Source organism: Nomia melanderi, chromosome 10 (assembly GCF_051020985.1).
Source record: "Nomia melanderi isolate GNS246 chromosome 10, iyNomMela1, whole genome shotgun sequence".
Lineage (NCBI taxonomy): Eukaryota > Metazoa > Arthropoda > Insecta > Hymenoptera > Halictidae > Nomia > Nomia melanderi.
The window spans coordinates 4,412,989-4,435,051 of record NC_135008.1 but is presented as its reverse complement, the minus strand read 5'-3'; the positions used below and the strand labels follow the sequence as shown (position 1 = coordinate 4,435,051).

General features: G+C 51.5%; 1 protein-coding gene across 4 annotated transcripts in view; it reads left to right on the top strand.

Annotated features, from left to right (window-relative positions):
• The first annotated feature begins 330 nt into the window (after nucleotides 1–330).
• Ten-a (Teneurin-a transmembrane protein) overlaps nucleotides 331–22,063 on the top strand; it is a 587,521-nt gene continuing 565,788 nt past the window's right edge. For all 4 annotated transcript variants that reach the window (XM_076371185.1, XM_076371187.1, XM_076371186.1 and 1 more), the window contains exon 1: nucleotides 331–1,522. The gene's annotated coding sequence lies outside the window, so the exon portion shown is untranslated. The remainder of the gene's footprint in view (nucleotides 1,523–22,063) is intronic.

The following is a 22,063-nucleotide window of genomic DNA, read 5'->3' as shown; positions in this document are numbered from 1 at the left end:
CGGGGGTTAGGTTTCTTCGTTTCTTCGTTTTCGAGGGGCGCGTAGGATGGCGGAACGGCGCGCGGGCAAAGTGAACCGAGGAACGAAGGGTGCGAGATAAAGGGACGGGGAAGGAGAGGGTGGAAAGGAAAGAAGGTTGAAGCGGCCGGATGAGCGGAATGGAGCAGAATGGAGCAGAACGGAGAGCCAGCTACGCGAGAGACGCGTAGGTACACGTACACGGTAGCTGCCGTCTATATTTTATATCCGGTACACGAGAAATGTCGCTAGGGCGCAGACTCGAGGCAATCGGGGTCGGTCGGCTCGCCAGTTACTTTTCGCGATCCACCGTGGCCGCTCTGCCGCGGCGCAGGTACACAGGTCGAACGGTCAGTCGTAGTCAGTCGGTCTGGCGACAGATAGGGATAAGGGTGAGCCGCTGCGCAGGGACCGCGGGACGAGGCAGAGTTTACGCGTTGGGTTCGAATGAGGAACGGTAGCAGGTTCGGGGAGTTGGTGACAGAAACACGGAGAGAGAGAGAGGGAGAGACGGGAATACCGTGACCGAGGAGACGGAACCGAGTTCCGGATGAGATTAGGGCCAGCCACGAGGCATTGAGGCAGGACTACCGGGCCGACAGGAACGGGGAGAGCAACTGTCAGCCAGCCGATTCCACCGGGCGCTGCATCTGCCGCACAAAAGCACAGCTTGCGCACTGTTGAGCCGCGTTACCGAGCTACTTGCGCGTACCGCCGAACTCTGCCCGCTCGGTCATCCCTGCCGAGCCAGTCGAGAGCTTTCGCGCGGAGTGTTTACGTCGTCGGCGCGGGTAAATACGCACGCTCCTCCCTGCTACCGGGGCTCCCGGTTCGTTCGTTGGTTCGCCCGTTCGTTCGTAGGTGCGCGATCCTCGGTTCCCTCGATCCTCGCGATCGGATCAGCTGGCGGAGAGCCCCGTCGATCCTTCGAGCGGTCCTCGCCGCGGATACATGTGACGGTCGCCGCGTAGATCGTCGCCAGTGCAACTACTCTCGCCCCCTGTCCCGCGTACTCGTGTTCGTTTCGCGATCGTGCGTCGATTAATCGCTCAGCAGGATACTTCTTCTGGATATACTCTGTTCGTGTCGGTCTTGGAGACTCGCGGGAACTTTCTCGTGATCGTCGCGTGTGTCCCGGACAAACCGAAGGGAAGCGAGTGCGGAGAAGAGAGTTTCTGTGCTGTGTCATGAGAACTGCCAGGTTCCTTCGCCACTGACTGTGCGATTCTTCTCGGAGCCGATACCCGGTGGTCGTTCGAGTCGCGATCGAACCGCGTGCCGCTCGATTACTCCCGTCGACGATCGTCGTCTCGCGGACGTCTCCGCCGAGCAGCCGGGGCGACGCGCCGGAGCGCGCGTAAACGCGGACTGGTTCTTTCCTCGATCTCGGTGAACATTCGTGCGGCAAAGTGACCACCACGAAGTGCAACGACGACAACACCATACAACCTCGTGACGTGATCGTCAGCATCAATGATAAACGGAACCAGAGCATCGAATTGAGGTGAGTGTCGGCCGGTTAACGGGCCTGAAAACGTTGCCGCCGCTGATCGATTTCTTCGCCGCGCCGTTACGAGTGGTCCGCGATCGATCGAACGAACGCCGGATTTCGAAGCTGTGCGTTCCGGTTTGTACGCGCGGGTTTAATTAGAGGGTACGGTGCCGCGCGGCCACATTAATCGCGGGAAATTCGGCAAAATGAAATTATAATCGACTGCCGGCGAACGGGGATCCCGGGGGTTACGTGCCCCGAGAAATAGGCTAACGGTCTGTTTGGCGCCACTGCGTCAACCGGAACGCTATGCGGGACGTTCTTTCGGCAGTCGGTTATCGGCGGAGCCGGACTCGGATAAATATTTTACTTCATTAGGACGGTTGGTAAACACTCTCGGGATACTCGGGACGCGGTTGACCTCACGCGTTGCTATCTTGCTGGCGAAGCTACTGTAACGTCTCCTTATCGATCAATTCTTCGTGCTCCTACGAAGCCTCATATTTAAGTAGCAGATGTTTACGTATTCATAATACACGAAACTCCGCGGAATCGAAGAGAACGTGCATATTAACGAAAGTTTCCAAGACGTCTATTTTATTTTCACGGAATGTTCTGCTCGACGAAAGAAACGATTCCCCCATTCCGTTCGTTACGTAACGTCCATTAAAATTCGCAGCCCGGTTACAGTTACCGCATCGTTAAACAGGGTTTTTTACAAACAAATTGTCCATAAATCTTCGGGGGACAAACACAACGAACGCGAGAAGAATTTTCTCGTTAACTGGCCATAAATATTCGCCGGTCACGGGGACAACTTTTTCGCGCCGATAATTTCGGGGTCCGTACGGTTTACGGTTTCGTTGGTTTCATTTTATGCGTCGCTGTAGCGACGTGACGCACGGCCACGGTTTCTGGCGGGTTTTATAAAACTGGCCGGCCGCGTTGTAGCCGCGGAACATTCGCCGAGGCGTAATCGCCGATTAAATCAGCGACCTATGCGCGTTTCGGCCGTGTGCCCGATTTAATTAACTTTTCGTAGTTTTTGAAACGGGTAAACTCCTCCCCGTCCCTGGCTGGAGCGTGTTACACCGGCGCGGCGGCGGCGGCGCGAGTTTTATCCGCGCATTACCAATGATATAGGTTGAAATGATCCACTTAGGCGACATCGCGGTAACCGCGAGTTATACGAACAACGTGATTCGCTTTTATTAGAGCATAACGCGGCCAATTTCCACGGCATAACTTCATTTCGCGGTATGATAAGTCACGCGCCGCTTTTAATACACGTTAATTTTTGGATCGTAACGCGTGAACCGGCGTTTTCGGCCGAAATAACATCGCGCACGACGCCGGGCCGTCGTTTATTTTAGTTGTACAAAAAAAAAGAGGGAGGGGAGCAGAGAAAAAAGCGAAAGGCGCCGTCCGGTTTGTGCGCCCGCAATTATAATCTAATTTGCGCGCGACGCCGAGTGCTGAAATTAAGAATTAAATAGAAACGAATGGGGTCGGTAATAAATTTAACTCGATATATGAACTCTACGTAACTGAATCGCCGAGAGGAACGTTGAATAGCAAATTGAACGTTTGACCATTTTCCACCACCCCTTTCGTGCATCGAAGCTAACTTTATTCCGCCGCAGGTTGGCCGGCGCGGAGTCGTTCAACTCTCGGCCGAACGTTGTTTATTCGTTCGGGTTCCAAATATTTCTATCATTGCGAGCATCGACGCGAAAAAGAAAGACACGAGGGTAACGTGTTCCAGTATTCGTACGGATCCCGACGTGTTCGCGATTAATCGGACGTGTTCGGACGTGTATCGATAAGGAGGCGGGCGTATGTGTTTCCGATAGATGTTTCATTCCAATTACTTTCGGGCAACGTATTACACAAGTCCGAGGAACGGGGACAGTTTAAGGACACCGGTATCGGCGGAATATTACGTTTCACATTATTGAAACAATTGATTTCCCTGCGACGGAGCCGATCACGTGTTTTTATTAGCGCGAAGTTTAATAAGAATGGGACCGATATCGAATTGCTCTGACAATTGTAACGTAGAATGTTGTTCTTTAATTTATCGACCAGCCCGGAATGAAATGTTCAAATTCCCTCGGATACTTCACGGTCCGCTCGCCGATCTAAAACAGTGCCGTTTGCATTTTCCTCTCAATTATGGAAATATGAAGGAGGAACGATGAGAACTTGGAGTATCCCGAGCATAGTTAATTTCTATTACATTTGTATATTTAATCTTCCCCCGGGGGAATAATTGTGCCAACGGCCCGGAGATTCCAGAACTCCTGATAAAACTGTAAATAACGAGGACTATGAAACCGTGTTCCGCGAGGAGTTCGGAGAGTCTCGCAATTAACGGTGTTCCGTTGGAAAAAGGAAGTTACCGATTCCGCTGGATACCAGCTGCTTCGATTCATCTTTGCTACAACTTCGAACTAAATTCAATTTATTCAAACGCCACCGGTAATTTGATAATTTCGACTAATACTTTCAACATCTCTAGACACTTTCCGCGCGATTTAGCTCGCGAATGAATGAACTGAATTTTCCCCGTTTTCGGGAAATATCGAACTACCGAAGAAATCTCCATACGTGCCTGAATTTCTCCGGGAAGCCCCTAAATATTCAAACTCGTCACGCGATCCGGGAACGTGTTTGGGGGATCGCGCGATGTGCCAAGACAAATGAGTCCGGCAATCATCATCGATTCTCCGCCGGACGATCGATCATACCTTTGCAACAGCACTCCGTTACCGTTTTCTTCCGACGGAACACTCTAACTTCTTAACCCGCGAACGCACGAATGCATCTCCATAAAGCGATCGACCAACGACGACAGAAATCCTTCGTCTCATCGAACAATTACATTTTCGCAGCGAACGCTACGAAACGTCTGAGGGAACGAACATTCCAAGGACTCGGTCGTTTGTTTTTCGAAAGAGAATTGAAATTTCGAAGCTTCACCCACTTTTCAGCGCGTTCCACCGGGCGCCCCGTTTAAGGGTTAAGTGACCCGGCGTCGCGAGAGAGTTTCGTGGCGCCGCGGCTCGATTCCAGCGTCGCCTCACGTGACCATACAAACGTCCGGGGCGCATCTCCGTGTCGTACACGTCGTCCGGCACGCGTGTACGTGCATCCGCCACAAAGTAGAGTCCTATGCAAATATGCTGAAAGCATACCCGGAACGTTCGCGGAGTTTTAACGCGCTACTTAACCGAGTGTTACGTGCGCCGACAGATCGATTTACCTCTACCTAAGGCTCCTCCGCCTTGCCGCGGCTGTTTTCCTCCCCGCCTCGCGCCCTCTCGCCTCCCCCCGGCTCTCTTGTCCATGAAATTTCATTGTTGCAACGTGGTTCATTAGGGAGCCGCGTTAGACTCGAATCGCATGCACGAGCGCGGTTCAGCCTTCGTCATAATGCCCGGCGAAAGAGAATCTGTGATTCCTGTCGGCCGGCGTGCGTGGATCGTGATCCTCTTAGCATCGAAAACGAGTGGCCAACTTTTGCGAATCGAACACAGGGAACGTATCAAAATTCCACGCTCCGAATGCGAGCGGAGCGGTTCGATTTAATCCAAGATGCACGCCCGCTCGAAATTAATTTCACGTTCGAGGCGGACCGACGCGACCGTTGCCGTCAATTAGAAACCAATCGCGACACACCCGGTCACAGGAATATTCCAATATTTTTGCGGAATCGCGGCCCCAGCCTTCGGGGAATTTTCATTATGTAACAGCGACCTATCGTTCCAGACTTTATTTCGCGAACTCATGAAAATTGCAAACGGAGCGCGGAAAATTAAGGGTGGAAACGCGGGGAGGGACCGAGAAGCGTGGCGGATGGGGGTCGACCGTTTATAAATAAACTCGACGAGTGCGGCCCGTTATTGCATACAATGTTGCGGCGCCGGTAAAACAAGAACCGTGAATAATGAACGCAGACGGGACGTCGTAAAATTGATAAGTAAATTCTTGATTCTTTCATCGGGGCTGGCCCCCGCGGCTTGCATACGTATTATCGAGCCGTGTTCTCGGAAGTTTCGCACGGGCGGCCGGATATCGGGGAAAAATTCCGCGGCGAAGGAAACCGATTGCCGGCACGGGTCGCACTGGGTCAAGTATAACTCGAAGCGAGACGCGGGAGGTCGTTACGGCCAGGTGGGGATCCTTTCTCCGCGGAATTAGCGATCTCCGCCGAGGAACCCTCGACTCGGCCGCGTGTCCGTCCGCTGCCCGGTTAAACGTTCCGTTCCCCATTGAAAGGAAATTCCGCCCGCGCCGCTTGTTCCGCGGGAAACGACATGGGGCTTTTCCTTTCAATATTTCAACATTCATCTCGCTACTGTCGCGCTGAAAAAGCCGTCGCTGTTGCCAGAACCGTGGGGATGCGAGGTGGAACCTCTCTCGGACAGACTGTCTCGGATGATTCTCGAGGACGTGTTGGCGATCGATCAAAGCATAGGACACCGGTTCTCTCATTACTTCTGTTACTCGTCCATCGAGACTGTGAATATTTGAACGTTGCGTTTCAAGTCGGAAGATTATTAAAAACGAAGTAACCCTTCCAGGGCTGTCAATGGAACCTTAAGACAACGGATTAAGATTCGTCTGCAGTCGTCCATTATTGAGACCGTTCGTCTTTACTTTAGACGGTTATTGTTACTGGAATCTATATGCGCCGCATCTTTCGATGAGATCGGGAGGAATGTTCGACGAGCCGTTCCCGCAGACGTTTATTACGAATCCATCGTTAATCGCTTCTCCATTTAATATTTGTTCCCTTTGTCGCTCGAGGAAGTCCGAGTACTCCGACGAGGGTAGTTCGCAGCAGCGACAGGGTTGATGCCGGGGATTCGTAGGTGCTCCATCGACGCAGGCGACGCGCGGCACTTCGTTCGACTTCTGGCTGTGTGCATGCAGCCGCGTGTGCACACGGCGCATCTCGCCGGACCATCTCCGCCATTCAATACCCATTAATTTTAATGGATGTTGGCGGTTAGTTTAACACGTTTCATATTCCCGGGCACAATGGACGCCGGTTCCGGAACAATTTCGCGATAGCGAGCGTTAAACACCTGAGATGCACCGGCGCGTACGATTGACGCAAATGGCTGCGGCGGGTTGCGCGACACGGGAGCTTCACGCGCCGCGTCGCGGAAGTGCTTTTTACGCGGCCGCGTGTACGCGACGAACCTCCCGGCAAGTTTTACATCCGCCGCGTATTACGAATTTCAATTCGCGCGAGCCCGCCTCCTCCCACGCCGCCGCCGCCGCCTCGACGTCGTCGCGTAGGTTAAAATTCAGTGAAGGGGGCCGGCGCTGTATCGATTTTCTAAGGTGAATTTTATTTAAACGTGACCGAACTCCGCTCGAAAATCGACTGATCCTGTTCGCCCGGGTCGCGGAACTCGAAATAACTGGCCGTCTCGCAACGGAGAATACTGTTCTAGGAAATGATCGATTCAATTAGCGGACTGTTAATAGATTCAAGAATCATAATTAGCGAACAGGAATATATACATACATACTTCAGTTTGAAGGGATTTATCCGACAAGAGATAAAAATCGTACAAAAACCAAACGATCAAGGCGCAGCTAATCGCGATAACCGCTGGATGCACGGGTTTCTCTATGCGCCGGGTTGAACATCTCGATGAAACCCCGAACCTCATTATATTCCGCGGACTTTACTCCGAGCAGATTGACTCAGACAAAAGAGCGAATTCCAGAAAGGAAATTATATATTCCCCGGCGAGGAATGCGAGATGAATTCCTCGACGTTCGATGATATCGAAGAGCTATCTTTTCTTTGAAGAGCGTCGTTTGTTAAGGAGTCCCCGATTTTTCCGACAGCGAAATCCGCGGATAAGAGTATTTCTAATGAAAAAGAGAGGAGGGGAACGGGGATGAAGGGGGGAACAAAACAAATACAGAAAGAGGAGCGAGAGGGGGGCTCTTTGATATTCTTTCACGTGAACCGGTTCCTACGGTCTATGCGGAACGCGCGGCGCATCGGCGGCCGCACGGCGAATAATTAATACGGGCAAATGATTACGACGCCTTTTTGCGCGGGAACTGCCTCTCTATCTGTCCCGGTTATCCCGCGGCCCCCTTTCCTCCGGCGTCCGCGGCCGGTATCCAATACCCATTAATTTTAATGATGAACGCGGTCAGTTTAACACGTCCTGGACTCATTGTAGCAAGCTTGTAGGCAATAAATCATACGCCCTTGTCACTGAAAAGTGCATGACTCAGATAAGTGCGCCCGGCGTTATTTGTTACACCCCCGGCTGCCTATCCAGTTGCCACCCTTCTTCGTCCTCCTGTGTATACCTGAACGTGCACGCGTGTGCGCGTACATGCGCGCGTGCATGCATGCACGTCGATGCCGCGCACACGTCCATGCATTACGGTTAGGGAACACGATATCGTTTCGAGAGCGCGATCAGAATACCCCGCCGGTTATCTGGCCTGTCAATAGAGATAACGTTTGAAAGAGTTTCGGGAACCAATTCCTTTTTTCGTCCTCCCCTCGGTCCCCTTCGAACCCTACCTCTTCCCCTGCTTAACCTCTCCTTAATACACCGAGAGAAGAATGCGTCGGGCGCACTGTGGACGCATTGGCCGAAATAGGATAAGTTGACGATCATTTCTGGAATTCCTTTAAAGGATTCTACATGGGAAAATACGCTGAAAACCCACGGGGAAGTTTTTTCATTAGGGGTCTCCCGTACGGAGATAATCGACTTCGAAAATTTGTTCGACGCGCACGGTATTGAGCAGAGTCTGTTCACGGCTCACCGTTTTCACTTCTTGTTGATATTAATCCGCGCATGTGGGAAACTTTGGTACCCCGTTATTACGGGAGAGCGGGGAAGTCAGTGGGTCAATAGTTGAGGGAAGAATACAGCGGAGTTGTTAGCAAGGAGAATAGTAGCAATTATCGAGTTTCCTTTCTTGGAGATCCGTCAATACTATCGAATGGTTTCTAGAATTATACATCGATTATTTGAAAAATTACTTCTGATTCTGTTTCCCGTTCAACCGAAAATACCGATCGACCGATTTAATCTTTTGCGCTCGACGGGTAACCATGTTATCTTACGGTATCCGTTGATATTGGAAATATCGAAATAGAATTCCTTTATTTCTTAATTTATAGATACTATCCCATCATTCGGTTTCAAAGAACGCCGTTTATATCTTATCGGCGGACGCTGAATATTTCCAGCGTACAGCTCCGGGCGCAAAGGGTTAAAAGTGAGAGAGGCGGGGCCGTGTAACGGGGAACGCGCAGCCAATTCCCGTGACACGATAACAATGTCGTTCTGTCGGAATGTACAAGCCATTGAAACGCGCATCAATTAACTCGGTTGTTTACACGCGGACGCACGGATTTCGGTGCGTCGCGCCGGATCGTCTTGGCGGTGTCGCGGCGTTAATTTAAGGGCATTTCGTCGGAACGATACCACCGGTGGCCGGAATTAATTGTGACCCGGCGTGATTTCCGCGTGAACCGTAACGCGCCGATGGAAATCCGAAATCAGTACGCATCAGCCCCCGCGGAAACGTCAAGCCGTCAGTTACGGGGCCGCAGCACGCGCGCTTGCGGCCCGAGGCTCCCTTTATTGGTATACGCAAGTTGTTAAAATCAAACGCGTACGTCAGAATTGACGTTTCCTCGCGCAACGAAATCCGTTTAGTTTAGCAGGCTCCCGCGGATTGTTAAAGTTCCGCGGAATTGTATTAATCCCGCGGAAATGGCGGAAGTTCCCCGGAATATCGCGGCTACGCCGCACCCCCGCGATACCTGGCGCGCATTGATCATTTCAGAACGTCCGCGAACGTTTTTCGGAACAAAACCGAGGCGCTCCGACGTGACTGCGTCTCGTCAGTCAGCGCTGGAACTGTGGGACCGGCCGACACGATCAGTCGCGGAATTTCTATTTCGTTGTTATTTGAATTAAATCCTTCCGTGGAGATTGTAAAATATGTGTATTCGTGGATGTGTTATGGGACTGGTCAAAATAATCAATTATACAATTCTTACTTCGTTATTATTAGAATTAAGATTCTTCTGTGGAGATTGTAGAATATGTGTATTCGTGGATATGTTATGGGACTGGTCGAAATAATCAATTAAAGAATTCTTATTTAGTTATTATTAGAATTAAGATACTTTTGTGGAGATTGTAGAATATGTGTATTCGTGCATATGTTATGGGACTAGTCGAAATAACTAATTATAGAATTCTTATTTCGTTATTATTAGAATTAAGATGCTTCCGTGGAGATTGTAGAATATGTCTATTAGTGGAGATGAACTACAAGTCTGGAGAAACTTTCACAACTTTTATAAGAAATTATAAGCTACTCCAAGTCCTTGGCAGTTTCAGTGTTAAAAATTCATTAATCTCTGAGTTCGATAAAGGTTTCGATAGCAAAGGGTGATTAATCTTTCTCGATTTGGTCAGTTTTAAACGTTCCACGATTAAATCCTGTTGCAACGAAGATTAAAGGGACATCGGTTTGTCTTTAAAATTGTAGCGGATGTTCGAATATAACGATTAACGACGAGTTCACCGCGCGGTCTGGCTTTGTAGCCAGCCGTTCCTGTCGAATTCGTTTTCACCGTGCGCTCCGAAATGAATTTAACGAGCCGAATAATGCACTACTGATCAATTATGTACGAGATGCTCGGTATTGACGGCGCAACTGCAAGTACACATGTTTCAGAATGGGGAGCAAATTGGCTTGACCCACAAAGGATTCATTCATTTATCGCCGGCGCTCCTGCGATTAATATTTCGGGCGTGGTTCGCCGGTGCCGCGTTTCATTCAGCTTGTTGAATTCGTCTTGGAATTTCGCTTCGGAAAGGGGTAAAATAGAAATAACCGTAATGCGTGCCGCAGGGCATTTAAAGTAGAGCATCCGAACGGTTCCCACCGCGGAGCAGCCCCGCTGAAAAGGTCATTCTCTTTGAAGATACTTTTAATATACAAATTGCTCGCCGAATCCTCGAGCGTTTCCCGTTGCTCCGTAAAATGTATAATGTCTGTCAAGTAGCACTTGTTCCCTCGTCAAAATCTCCGAGCATGTAAAAACTGGCGTCCCGGACCGTTTCACAATTATTAAAACCATTAGAGACGTTCCATTCCTCGGAAATTAATACTAACGACAACCCATTCAATCCTATCTCTCTCTCTGAAGCATAAAAGAAGTAATTAATAAATACACAGAGCGTCTATAAAATCTTCGTTCCTCGTAGAGAATTCAAAAGTATTCGGTGGAAAACAAAACTCTCGAGAGAAATCAGCGCTGCCACAAAGCCCTATAATATCCAGAACAAAATCTCCATTCTATCGCGACACTATAGTACTATTTCACGTGTGCACACACATCGATCGATCCATCGAATATTACCGAACTGATACAACAGCAGCACCAGCAGCAGCAGCAGTAACAACAACAACAACAACAACAACAACAACAACAACAACAACACCGGTAGCAGGCAGCTTTATCAACGCGCGTTTATCGTTGATTCGATCGATATCGGTGGGCGGTCGGCCGGGTGATGCAGGGGAAAAAACATGGCGCGAAACGAGGCGGAGGGGTCGGTTATCGTCCAGCGTTTTCGCGGCGGGCCGGCCGCGCCACGTTGTTTCGCGTTTCGACACCGTCATCGGAATTTCCTGCGACGGCCGTGCAAGGTGATGCTCCTATTTCCTCGTACGTCTCGCGGCGGTGACTCGTGTGACACGGTGCAGCGGCGCGGGCATAACTCTCCCGGTATGTAGGCCAGCAACCAGAGGCGGAGGTTCCGACATCCTGAGGGATAAATCACTGCGCGAGCACGCGCGCGCGATAAGCCGGCCTGTTTTGCATCGGCTGTAAAAGTTGAACAGTTTTCGACTCATTTTCAGCTCGGCCGCTCGCCTCCTCTTTTCACCTCCGACCTGTCGTCCGTTCGGCAACCGGTCGATTCGTCGACGAATGATAAAATTGTCCCTTAGCGTCTGAGGAATTTCTGTTTTTCATTCGGATTTTGAGTATCTGATTTTCAATTCGTTTTCGTCCGCGGATGAGATCGTCGATTACGCAACTGGTCAAATGTTCCGATAGCAATCCGCGTATTTTTATTTCCCGCCCCGGACGGGAATCGGTTGACGCCGAAAGCAGAGCGAATCGACGATGCTCGGTATCGGTGGCACCGGTTGTTGCCGAAACACCGTTGTTCCGCATGAAATTTTGATTCTGCTAATTTCCCGAAGTGTGCCGGTGGCTGACGTCTGTGTGACAGTTGCGTCGGTCCGGTGAAAAATTAATTTCTCATGACGCTACGCGGCCGAGTAACGGGCGTCGCGTCGAAAATAAAATCCACTTTCGAATTGAAATATCCGCGCTCGCGTTGCGTCGCTCCCATCCATCACGGATCCGGCTAAGTAATCTGCCGGCAAATTCGGAATCCGGAAGCGCGTTTGACGGGCCGGCTCCGGCGCAGGCGAAAAAGTGTTGACCGGACCGGGATATAATTGGGAAGGAATTATCGCCGCTTTCGGGGCCAGGAATTACCGGGCAGGAATTTCGCGGCGAATCGCGGCCGATCGGGTCTCCGCGCCGAATTCACCGTGTAGATTGCGCAATTGTTTCGGCTGTCACTTGCGTGTCAATCGAACGAGTATCGACTCGCGCGACCGGTTAAACATTATCGGAGGAAAGTGCTTGAATCATGGGAACGGAAGCGGAATAATGCCAGATTTCCAATCCCGTCGAATTTCCGCGCGACGTGTCGCCGCCACTCTTTCCCGTGGACCTTTGTCGTCACCGCGCGCGCGCGCGCGCGTCGGTACTAATGAAAAGATAATCGACGCTCTCGTTACCGGATCTGATAAAGTAAAAGTTCCGATAATAATTTATCGGCAGATTAAACGGCTAAGTGATTCATTTCGGTTTAACGTCAGTCGGCCGGCGTACTCTGTGTACCGAATATTGTTACCGGTTTATTCAGCGACATCGCCGCGCCCCTGTATCACGCTGATTAGTATACTCTGTGTGTAATCGTGGTTGTTAATTATCGGTTGGCTGTCGATTTTGTTGTATAAATTGCGTTGATTGAACCCCGCTGCGGTAAATCTATTTATTAGCGTCGGAATCGAATTTAGGGGGAATTAAATCGCGGACTAATCGCTTCTGGTCAATGGAGTTTTGTGATATTACGTCCCGGCGTGTTCCGCGGCTGTGAAATCAACTTCGCCCGCCGGAAACGTTCCGCGGGCGCAGCCGATTTCACGGTGGAAGACGTTAAACGCGCCGTTTAATGAAACGTACCGTGGACTCTTTATATTTTTACTTTTATTCCGACGTTCTCGCGGAATGTTCTATTCTCAAAGGAACATCGATCCCGCCGCGACGTTCCCCGGGAGGAGGTTCTCTCGAGGAGAGATGAGAGCCAGATATTTCTCAAGTATTAGCGGGCCGCGTTTACCTTCGCTCCTTAAAGTGCGCCATCCGACGTCTACTTCGCAATTCTTTGTTGCCTTTAACGGCCCTCTGTTTTGGAATTCCTGCATGCTCGTTGCATATGGATGAAGACATTATGCGGAGGACGCGTTTAATATCGCGTACCCGCCGATGTCTGCATAATTTACAGATGGTCTTCGAGGCAAAGCTCGAAATGGGTCACGATATAAATATAGGTGACGCGACAAATCCCGCGTTTCCGCGGATCCGAAATCACCGCCGTCCTCGCACCTCTCTCTATCCGCGCGTGCATCTCGCGACGCAACGGTTCCGTACGGAGTAATCGGCGAATTGAGGATCGGCGGAAAAGTATGGAAACTACGCCGGAGATTAGAGTTTGAATTAATGGCCGCCGCGCTGGGAAGACTGTCTCAGCGCTATCGAGATCTCTCGGCGGGGAACAAAAGATTAACGCGACTCGGGTTTGTCATTTCTGACGTTTCCCTCGGACCACGTGTGCCGCCCGTTCCGCCCGGCGCACCGCGTCGATAATACCGGATCCAATCCAATTACTGTCCAATTAACTTCTGCTCATTGATTCGATCATCCCGCTCCCTTGTAACTTTATTGTTGACCGTGCGCGGAGCAACATCGTTTTCCTCGTAGATTCTTGTTCGACCTTTTCGACCCGCGGTTCGTTCGAACGAGAGGCCCAGGTCTTCGAATTTAATCCCGATATTCTCGCGGCGACAATTAGCCGGCGATATAATTGCTCGAAACGAATAAAAATAATGGCACGAGCGCTCGGAACGAGGCTGCATCTCCTCCTCTCCAGGCTATAATGTACTCTCCCGCTAATCGGGGCTCACTCGCTGCCTCTCAAACTCTCTCACGCACTGCCCGCCTCTAAGAACACTCGCGCCCACGCGTTCACCAGCACTCGCGGCTGCCACTCAACCGCTCCGTTGCACACGTTCCTGGAATCCTTATTCCCCGAACGTTCCCTCCGTCCCGAGCGTTCAGGGAACTTTCGTTCGCGGTACAACGGGAAAGTAGGTAACCCGCGAATCAATTTTCGATCCGTCGTACTCGGCTTTTATTTAATGCGATCCAAAACGCTCCGTTTCTATTTTCCAAATGATAGTCCGCTCTTAGCCGGACGAACCGACACCCCAATTTTCCGTTTCCATTCCGAAGCATCCCCGATCCCTCGAGCGCGACAGAGGATATTTACATTGCAACGTGCTCCACGTCCGAAAAGGGGTTAAAGAACCCGATCAGCCGTACGATGCGCGTCCGGTGCCGAGTATACGGCGAGGATCTGACCGCAATCTTAGGAATTCTCGGTGGCGGGACCAATAAAAAACGATTTGGGGACACTGTGCCGATCGACGCGGAGCCGAACGAGTCGGCGAGGAGCGGACGGGGTGTCCGGCGAGGGCGAAATCGAGCACGAAGGTCCACGGAATTGTAGAAACAGGAATCGCATTAACGTTGCCACGATAAGACGTCTGGCGAGCGGACTTCACGGGCGGCTTGCTCTCGTTATTCGAGTCACACACGGTAAGATAACGCTTTTCCCCTTTCCGAGAGGAGCGACGTGTCCCCCTTTCCTTGGCTTCCTGTCCGCCGGGACCTCGTAAACCCGCTCTCGTAACAATCCGTAGCCTGCCCACTTTCATAGAACCCCCTCCCTGCGCCGCCGCCGCCGCCGCCTCTCCAGAACCCGGCTCCCTTGGGTTGTTCCCCGCTGATCCTTCCGCGAGCCTTCCGTGTCGCCTCCTACTCGTCTTTCCGCATCTGTCGGCCAACTACGTCGAAAGTATCTAAGATGAGAAGCGGAGATGTCCGCGGCCAGACACGCGAGCGCTCCGCGCGCGCTTTCGTTGCAAGAGGGGCGGGATAAAACGAGAGGAAAGAAGAGAACGGAATAAAAAAAAATAGAGGGTAGCTGGCAAACGGTCCGAGAGAAGTTTTCGCGAATCCACCGGCCTCCGCGGATAACATGCACTCGCTCGCCCCGGCGAGATCGGGCCGAGCGGCCGACATGCAAAACTTCTTCCACGCACGTGCACACGAGGCGTGGATGCGTGGGCTCGGAATTCCCGAAAGTTCGCCGCTCTTAGTCTCGCTGCGCTCGGGAAATTGCATCCTTTGACGCTCGCGTGTGCAACCTTTTCCATCCAAGAAAAAGTTGGCGAAATGAGCGAGCGAACGAGCGAGCGAACCGGCAAACGTGCGAGCCACCGGCCGGATGCGTCGTTGCCCGGGTCTCCCTCGTTTGCGCGAAACACCGTTCCCTCGATTTCCGGCTGACTTTCCACGAAACTGTCCGTCCTCCCGAGTTTCCACTTTCTGGACGCTCCTTCCGTCACGCGTCTAGCCAAATTTTTCAAAGGATCTCCCGTCTTCCGAGCAGTTTTCGCTAAATTGCGTGCGAGCTCGTTCCGACCGCGTCAATTTTTAAAGTTCCCGCGGTCTCGCTCGTAACCCGGCGAAATTAGGTGGACCGGGACACACGGAGGCTCGGCAGGTGGAAACTGCGCCTTCCGGGATGGCCTCGCTCTACCGGGGTCCCTTTGCGCCCCCGGAACACGTTATTAAAATGTTTATTCGTTCCTTGAACTCGGATCCCGGCGTCGCCCGCGCTCGTAAAGCGTGTTTATGGACGCACGCCGCGAAAATTAGACGACGCGTCTCCACTTTCCAGCTTCCTCCGCGGTCCGTCCACCATTTTCACCGTCGACGCGATCCATTCGAAACGATCCCCCAACGTTGTATCTCTTAATGCGTTTCCGAGCGTTCAGCGATCCCCCTCGTCGCGCGGCTTCAAAACCGCGGAAAATTGTCGAGCACGCCTCGCTCTTAATACACCGGCTCGCAATAGGGAACTTAATTCACGAGGTGCTCGAGTCGGTACCTAAAGCGGCACACCAGGTGTGTGGAAATCAAGGCGACCGCGATACACTCGGCTCATAAAGATCTACAATTTAAAATTGAAATGAACGCGACCGACCGGTTATCGCGACCCGGGCTCGCGAGATTAATGGTCCGCGAGGGTTTCTCAAGGAGCCCGCGATAACGAACGGGATCCGTGAAATTTCTATCGACTCCCGAAGTCCGGTCGCCCTGAGTTCAATTCGGAACGACTCGCTCTTTTTATTTTTCGCTCGGAGTCACGCGATCGTGCCGAGTCCGCGCCGGCGTCGGATTAATAATTTCAGATCGCCGGGAAAGCGCGCAGCAACGGCCTGCGACCACAATGTTCGAATAATTACAGAGATGCTTATAGCCGCATATTTCAGCGACGAACAAACGTCAAAATGCACCGTTGGGCACACGCCGAAATGAGAACGGCCGAGGGGAAACGCCGCGCCGATAGCGAGGGGGGCCGAGAGAGGGAAACTATACGTTCCGCATAACGCCCGGGTCCATTTTCCATTATATTCCGATGAAATATAAACCGTGCCGTAAATAACAATCCTTTATATCGAACGTAGCGCGTCGCGCTGCGCCCTGCCCAGCCCCAGTCTGGCCTGGCTTGGCCTGGCCTGGCCTGGCCCGGCACGGCGCGGCGCGGCGCGACGCGGCGTGGTTATGTTGGCGCGATCAAAAGATACGCATGACCCGTTCCGCAATGCATTAGGCGGACTGAAAATACATGACACTGTATTTCGCGCCATTAACATTAGAACGGGCCGCCGCTGATCAATTAATTACGAGCGTGTTATTCCCGCTGCAACGAAAGCGAAGATCCGCGGACGCGATACCCCGATACCGTTTCCGCTCTTCGATAGCGTTTACGGGTAATAGCCGCAATTGTTAAGCTATTATTATTCTACTGTTCGCGACGCGATCGATTCTTCGTTTATTCTTCTCGAGTAACGAACGAGGGACATTTCCATTCGAGCGTAAGCTCGAAAAGTTAATAATAACCGTGTTCGCTGAATTTTAGCTTACATTTTTATTGCAACTCCGCGTCGCGACATGTCCGTGACCGTGCTTGAATAATTCCTGATGGATTTAAATTATCATCGCTAGTTCGCCGTCGTTTCGTACGAGAGGGCGCGTCGAATCCGCTGCACGTCGGGTTTTCAATTATTACACAAAGACTTTGCATTTCTCGGTAATGCTTGATGTTGTGACAGCGCGACGCGACTTCAAAGACGAATGCACTCTCGAATAAGCCCGGCATTATAATATCGATAAATTTCTTAGAAGCTCGGGTCGATCGTGCGGCGGTGGTGCTCGCAGCCCAACCCCGGAGGAATCGATTGTTGTTGACCTTGTTAAAGAATGACCATTCGGTACACCGATGACGATTGTCCCGGCGAAACGAGCCGCGGTTCCTGCAGGACATCGATCGCGTATTCGTATAAATAGTTCGGGTTTCGGGCGGCGCGCCGGACGCTTGGAAATTGAGTTGCGAGCGTGACCGGTTAAGTGTTCGTTTCGCATCGGTAACGTCCGGTCCCATTGGGGATCGACTGATAAACGAAGTTTCGAGTTTCTCGCATATGGCTCTTAAGTTAAGTTACCGTGGCGTATGATTCTATCAGGGGCCGCGGAAACATACGGGGGCGAGGACAGGGCTCTCGCGTGATCCCGAAAATTCTAGTTTCCTGCATTCGCGTGCGCGCGCGGTCTATACCCCGAGGAATTATGCAGGGATGAATTTATCGTTACGCGGTTATCGCCGCACTAAATTTATATTTAAATTGAATCGCGGATTCCGGATGGCCGGGAAGTATTAACGACTGCTAACGATTTCGTTCCACCACCACCGGCGCCCCTCGACGAATCGGTGCCCGTAGAAATACGTGCCTTTCGGGGAATATTGCGATCGTTCCGCCCGCGGAATTATGGCTCGTCCGCGATCGTTTGTGGGACCGTGTGTGCTCCCGTTTCCGAAACTCTGTATAAACTTGTACACGCCCGAGCGTATTCCGTATCGTTCATTAGTCGTTCGGATCTCGGCGGGATCGATTTTTTTAAGGACCCTCGAGTCCTGTAAGGATCCTCGAGCCTTTGCAAGCGAGAGAGAACGAGAGTCTTTTCGGGATTTTTGGACGAGATACTTGATCTACTTAAAATGGAATATTCCGGGAACGGCATTCGCGCAGTTCCTGCCGGTTCCTTCTTCTTTGCTTCATAGTGTCTCACTGCTTTATGTTTCAGGTAAGCCGCGTTTCCATGGGATCTTAACAATTCTAATGGCAGGACGAGGTATCGTAAGTACGGAAAATTATATGCCGACTCGTCTTTAATCATCTAGGCAGAGCACGAGAGTCATAAATGTATTATTATAGTCTGAGTTTCACGAAACCGGTAAGTGTGTTCGTTACCATAATTTTTATAATGGTCGTCGATCCTTTCTCCCGTCGGTCGGGCGAGTGCAAATTACACTTCGCGTCGATTAAAACAACGTTTAACCCGGAGTTCGTGTGTCTAATTTGCCATCTGGAATACGTTTATTCAAACTTAGCTGGATAAGATCCTACGCAAACACGGAGCTTCCCCGCAGAAGGTGTTTCTACCGCAGTTCGTGACCGCGTTGTCACGCTGCGTTATTTTTCTCTAATTACTGTTCGCAATATAAAAACAACGTCGGAAATTGTATCCTACGCTTTCCCTCATGAAAACCTTTATTTCCCCGAATCAATTTTATTTTGCCGTCACTTTCAATCTAAACCGTTCAACGAAATCTCCGAAATTTCGAAACAAGCTAACACAAAGCGACGAACGTTACCCGACGTCGACGGGCTCCAATAAACCGCCCCTTGCAGAAATAATGGAAATATAATTCCGACGCGACTCGCGCGCGCGTCAATCTTTTGACACATTGCCACCGATATTCGCGTGGCCAGAAACGAGGCCCGCGGATCGAAATCAGCGTCGACGGTCAATCTGTTGATCCGTTACACCGCGGCCGGCGAAGCGTTCCCACGGCGGAGGGCCGCCGAAAATGGGTACACACATTCCCACTCGAACGAAGAAAAATATGCGACGCGCCGGAACACCGGGAAAGCAGATTTGCATAATTACGGACCGGCGGCCGGACGAGGCGGCCGGTGGATCAATCACCGTCGCTATTTTTCACGGGCAGTCGGCGGCGGGAACGGGCAGAGAGTTTGCGCGCGGAACGCAATAAATTCACTTTTTAGCGGGGGTGGGATTAAGTTACCGCGTCCCTCGCACCGCCGCCGGCCTCCCCTTGTGTTTCGTACCTTCCCGGTTGGCCCACTTCCGGCCCCCGAGTCCTTTGACGGCAACTTGCTTCGTTATAAATTTCTGGCGGAACAATGCGGTGCGGTCGTATAAATTTTCGACGAGCATCGATCGCATTTCTTTTTTCGTCGCGGAAATTTGACGCGGTGGAAATGCGCCCGGCGCGCTCCGCGATGGAGCTGCAGTGGATTTTCGGAGAGGAGCCGGGAAACGCGTCCCGAATGAGAGATGAATCATTGAAACGGGAGTAATTAAGAATTCAGCTCCTCAATCAGTGAAAACATGTTTCCTCGTCGGACGTTTCGGATAAAAGGTTTCGACGGAGACCGGGGACGAGGTCGTTCCGCGTGCGCGGAGTTCGATTCTGAACGTGTCGCTCGGCGTTTCGAAAGTCGAACACCCTGTACGTCGACGGTAAGTCGCGGAGACGTTAATGCCGCAACGAGTCCGTGAAAAAAAAAGGAGGACTTCCAAAGTGGTTAGATTTATCGGAGCTTACACGCGACCCCGACGAATAATTCGCCTTTTTGTTCCGGAAATTTCAGCGGCGGCCAATGAGCACTTGTATTCACGTCCCGTTTTATCTCCGCCCCCATCAACCGCAGAATAAACCGCAACGTGGCTGTATAAAGTAGCGAAAATGCTCCCTGAAAACTTTCCCCGCGCGCCGGCTTTCTTGCGATATCAGCGTCGTATCGTTAAGAGTTTTAACATCCATTACAAACCGAAGGAATGCTATTTTATTGTCCTCGCCTCGACAGTGGCTCTTTTTATTGCCACCAGGATCCCAGATTATTTCCAACCTTTCGATTCACAGGCTTTCGACCGCCGCTTCAACCGAACCTCGCGTCAAACTGATAAAACAGGCGATAAACAATTCAGCGCCGTTAATTATTCCGCCGAGCCCGCGAATCTGCTCGATATCTAAAGCGAGTCGAAATTCCGCTGATCCCGGATTGCCAGTGCCAAGGGTGACGAACAGAATCCAGGCCAATGGGACGCGTTCCTCCCAGGACGAAACTTTTCATCCCGCTATATAAATTTAGCGGCAAGTGACTCCGGCTCGAATAAATCACGCGGTGAATCTCGGAACGTTGTTCCCGCAGCAGTCGCAGCGGCACGTCTTCGCGCCGGAAGCGTGTCCCTATTCCCATTTCCATCCGCCTGGAAATTCGCGACGCGGGCGTACCCTGCATCGATAAAGAATATTCCTCGCGCGGCGTCCCCGGGCGGCGAATGTTTGCTCTGCGCGGAGCGTTGTCGCGGAGGTCCGGCGTCGGCCGCGAGACGGGTCCGCCCGCGACGGGCGGGACCGGAGCGGGACGGGGCTCGCACACGTCCCGCCGGATTTCGCCGGATACTTTTCCGCGTGTAAAACCCGTGAGAACGCGAGCGTTGCCCGGAAGTACGGAGTCCCCCGGCTGTCTCGACCCCTTCGGTACCGGGCGAGCTCTGCGCGGACGTTCGCCGTCGCTCGCGGGGCGGGCGGGGGCTGCGCGGGCCTAGGTCGAGCCGGAGCCGTGGCCGGGTCGCTTCATTTAGACGCTGGATTTGACTTGATCTGTCTCGAGTTAACTTTCCGCGAGAGAGGGATTATATACCTTCCCCGGGTGACTGTTCGGCCCCCGGCAGAGCCGAGCAGCTTGCCGCTCATCCGAGCGAGATAGAACTTTCGGTGTAAGGTTTACTCTCGGATATCCAAGAAAGTTGATTTCGCCGGGAGTTAATGGAGAGAGTTCGCGACTTGTCGGCGCGGGCTTTTTCAGAGACCCAACACGCTCGGATCGCGAACAGTAGTTAACCCCTATTTTTCTCGTCGCGGCGGAGGACCCTCCGCTGATCGACAGAGGATTGATGTCGCTAATCTTCTAACCGTTTCGGATGCGGGGTAATGGTTTAAGGAGTTGCGAGGGAGAGTTTAGGATTTGACACAGGATTTCGTAATGAAATTTATTGAAGTGAACGGTAGTTAACACGTTCCGTGCCACGTGTACATGTACACGCCAATTTTTGATGAGAAAATATTTTTAATAGATACACGGTCAAAGCAGTGAAAACAAAGAAATAATATCAAAATACATAAAAATTACCAAGAACCTGAATATAACTTATTCTATTGAAAATATCAGTTCAAGCAAAATATAACCGAAGTTCCCGTGGCAAGGAACGTGTTAATTGTTATCTTCGGAGGCACTTTTGGTGGACGTAGAGGGTTAGTGTAGTTAACCGCGGAGCTTCCTCGTAAAGAGCTCTAGACAATGGGCGGTTGATCGGTGGAAAATGATCATAGAGGTGAAAGTGTCGTTGATGCCAGTATTGGGGACAGTTTTAGGTAAACGAGCGGAAACTTTCACGACCCGGAGGAAACAATTGACGACTCTTAGGCTCGGTCTGGCCAGAGGGGGGCCTTCGGATAATCGAATTTCGATGAAAGCGTTACTTTCGCGGAGTATATTATCGTAATAGAGAGAGCGTAACGACGCTAGGAAATCGTTGCGCGAGCCTGGAGTGGAACACAGCCGAGATCCCGCTCTAATTGGCCCCGTTTTTCATAAAATATCGAGTTCGAAAAATAAGAAGAAACACGCGCGATCGCGCTAGTCCGACTCGACGTGCTGTGATATTTTTAATCGGAGCGGAAGTAGGTAACTTACACGAGGCTCTCTTTGCCGAGGTTCTCGCGGATTCGAGGATACGATAGCGCGGAAAATATATCGGCGGCTGAATAAGCGGCGCGCGCGCGGCAATCCGTACGTTGAAATTTTGCGGCGAATAAATATCGGCGATGCTAAATCGCGGAGAAATTTCCGTTCATCGGGAGAGCGGGTATATATTTTCATAAA